Raw genomic sequence first — 3,349 nt, 5'->3', positions numbered from 1 at the left:
AGCCAACCGGTTAGCCAGCCAGCCACTCGCCCAGCCAGCCAGCCAGCCAGTCAGTTAGCCAGCCACCAGTCAGCCAGCCTGTTAGCCAACCAGCCAGTTAGCCAGCCAGATAGCCAGCCAGCCGGAGGGGCCCAGAGCTCCTGCGGTATAATCTCTTCCAGCAGCTCAATAGCAGACGTGCTATCACACTGTCTGTCTGTCACCCTGCCTGGAAGGCCAGCAGCTCAGACAGAACCATCCCAGTCATGTGACTGAGGCAAACAGACAAGGTCACAATGAGCCTGTCTCTGGAAAGGATTTAAACGCTTTCATGTTTGACTTTGAACATAATGCAGCCCGAATGAAAGTTTTAATCTTTTCGAGTCGGTCTTTTTCAAGTGGTTTCTGGTTGCTCTCCGAGACGCTGGCACTTTTTCTCTCTTTAACTTTGTTAGAAGTCATCTTTGTCAATCTTTAGTTCGATCTATAGCCATATCAGTCTATAGCCATGTGTTTCTTTCTGCACCTTTGTGTGTGTGTGTGTGTATGCGTGCGTGTGTGTGCACTACCTTGTGTGTGTGTGACCCATGCCCTTTCTTAGGGGCCTGTGACATCATTGGGCATCTTTCTCAAGACCATGTCAGCAAAGTCTTCATTCTGCCATCTCCGCCCCCAAGGCCTTAATTACCGCACTGAGATAATGAGTCTCAATCAGTCATCTCCCCTGCTCTTAATTAGTATGAAGCTTCCATTATAGAGCCACCAGCCAGATCCTCACATCCTCTGGCCCAGAGTAACATGAGAACCCTGTTCAAGGTGTGTGTCTGTGTGTGTGTGTGTGTCTGCATATGTGTGCGTATGCGTGCGGGTCTGTGTGTTTTTGTGTTTGCCCAGAGTAACGTGAGAACCCTGTCCTCTGAGTCTGTGTGTGCATGTTTGTCTGTGTGTGTGTCTGTGTGTGTGTGTGTCCTTGTGTAGAGGGTGAAACTGTGTACGTGTGTCTGTGTAGGGGGTGGGGGTGGGGGAGGGGCGGGAGTCGTGTGTGCATTTATTGAAACTACAGAAACACAATGTGATGCGTTGCTGTAGGTGACAATTATTTCTTGACCCGCCAGAGACCAGCTGTTGCCATCTATACAGTAGGTGGTGTGCTCTACCACACGAGACACCGGGAGTCGCACTGTGTGCCAATGTTTGTGCTCAGTCTCTGTCACATGCCTGCCGTGAAAAACACACTTCCATCCAGATATGACAAGCATGCCCCTGGAGAAGGATAACCGGCCATGTGTTTGGCTGCACAGGCTCTGACACAGGGCTGGGCTCCTGCAGAGTGAAGGACACTCACTGCCTATAGCTGTCCAGTCGCACCAACTCATCCCTGCCCAGCTCCTCCCCAGGTCCCAGACTGATTCACCAGGCTGGAAAGGCACAGACGCGTGCATGCATGCAGACACACACACACACACACATTTGCTCTCTGACAGATGCTCATTGATAATATCTACGCCCCCTGGCTATCTCGCTGCAGATATAATACAAGCCTTCTGCGACTGTATTGTCAGTTCAGAAAACATTATACTGCATACTGTATGCAGTATATAACAGATTAATCTTATATCCAGAATACCTTTTTTAACAAAACAAACTTTACAGTTTTTTTTAAGTTTCTTTGTATAATGTGAGAGGGGATTGTGTGATAGTTTTTACTGCTGCAAAAAGAAAGTTCTATTTACTGTCAAACCCTTTTTTCAGCATTACAGATGGTGTCAATAGTCAGCAGTTCTATTAAAAGGGCTGTACACATTTGCACCCTAACCCTGAAGTCACACCTCTCACTCAAGTTCCACAAGGGAACTGAAACAACATGGAAACCGAGCCTGGAACAGAACAGATCGGCTCAAACGACTGGTTTTCAATGTAAAGCGTCTGCAGCCTGTAATCTGCCCCCCAACAGTGCAGCCTAATGTCCCTGTCGCGTGGGACCACAGTGTGAGGAGGGATTGGGCCTGGCCTCCCGCTTCACGGCTCAGTTCTGCTCTCCTGAGCGCGCGGTGTGGTGATCTAATCGCCGGCCAGCTGCACGGAGCTGTGTACTCACACCACGGGGGGAAACTAAGAGAACGGGCCCACACGCTGACACGACACGCTAATCCCACTGTGTGTCCCTGTGTCTCCATGTCAATGGGTGGGTGTGTGCATTATTATGTATGCGCGGGAAACCATGTGTGCCTTTGTGTCGGAGCTGTATGCTGTATGTGTCTTTTGTATTTAGCCATTTAGCCACATACTTTTGTATCTTAGATATGAACCTCAAATCAGCAAGTCATTCAGGCTTAATGACCTTAGCAACGCAGCAGAACTCTCGGCCCAGCGGGGAGGGGAATGGGTGGCATTTAGAAACACGAGCAACTGCGAGTGTGGAGAGTCATTTAGCCGCACACTCCCAGCATGTCTCTGTTGAGTGACATTGACGTTGACCCTGATGGGCAGCTCTCCCGAATGGACAGTGGCTGAAACCTAAGCCCTGTGTCTCCCATGGCTGCCAGCTCGAACAGCCTGCTACTGTGTAGTTAGGAGCAAGAGCCACTGTCTCCGAGCCCGCTGCTAAGGCCGTCTAGCTAGGGAAGGAAGTGTGTGTGTGTGTGTGCTCTGGTGGGTGGAGGACGAGCAACTGCTGAAGCTCTCAGGTCCAGTCTGGTTCAGCAGAGATAGGGCTCTATCCATCACAGGCAGGGATGGCTTAGCGAGTGTGCCATGCTGACTGGGGGATTGCTTCACAGGGATACCAGCTCTACCTGCCTCTCTGTTCCTGAAGGACTGTGGCCAGCTCCACGCCACGCCGCATCCTGCAGACCGTCTGATACTGGCACAAAGCATACTTTGCTTGTTGTGTTCACCCAGCGCTGCTTATATAGACGTGTTCATCCCTGGCATTCAGCACCATGGACAGCAGCCGCCGTGGTCTCCGTGCTCTGAGCCGCCCGTGCTTTCATCTGCAGGGACAGCTCCACTCGTTATGACCGGCTGTACTTCAGCGCCGTGGAGAGCTTTGCAGCCGGGTCCTTCTCTCCCAGTCCCTGTGTGTGCTGTGCGGGTGCATGGGGGGGGCAGGCTGTGGCCATTTTGTGCGTGACTGAGGACTGACCGAGGCCGCCGAGGTGGTCGGAAAGCTCTCCCGGCGATGGAGAGAAGGAGAGAGTCTCTCCGCGCCTCTCCGCAGCCCTCTCAGCCCAGCACAGCGATTAACCCCGCGCGGCCCAGCGGCCCTGCGAGCCCTCTCCACCAAGAGCCTGCCGTCTGCTGGCTCCACCCGCCAGGCAGTGTTGCCCCCCGCCTATCAGCAGCCTGATTAACATGAGTGGGCGTGCAA

This window comes from Osmerus eperlanus, unplaced genomic scaffold, assembly GCF_963692335.1.
Source record: "Osmerus eperlanus unplaced genomic scaffold, fOsmEpe2.1 SCAFFOLD_347, whole genome shotgun sequence".
NCBI lineage: Eukaryota > Metazoa > Chordata > Actinopteri > Osmeriformes > Osmeridae > Osmerus > Osmerus eperlanus.
Note: the sequence above shows the minus strand (reverse complement) of the source record.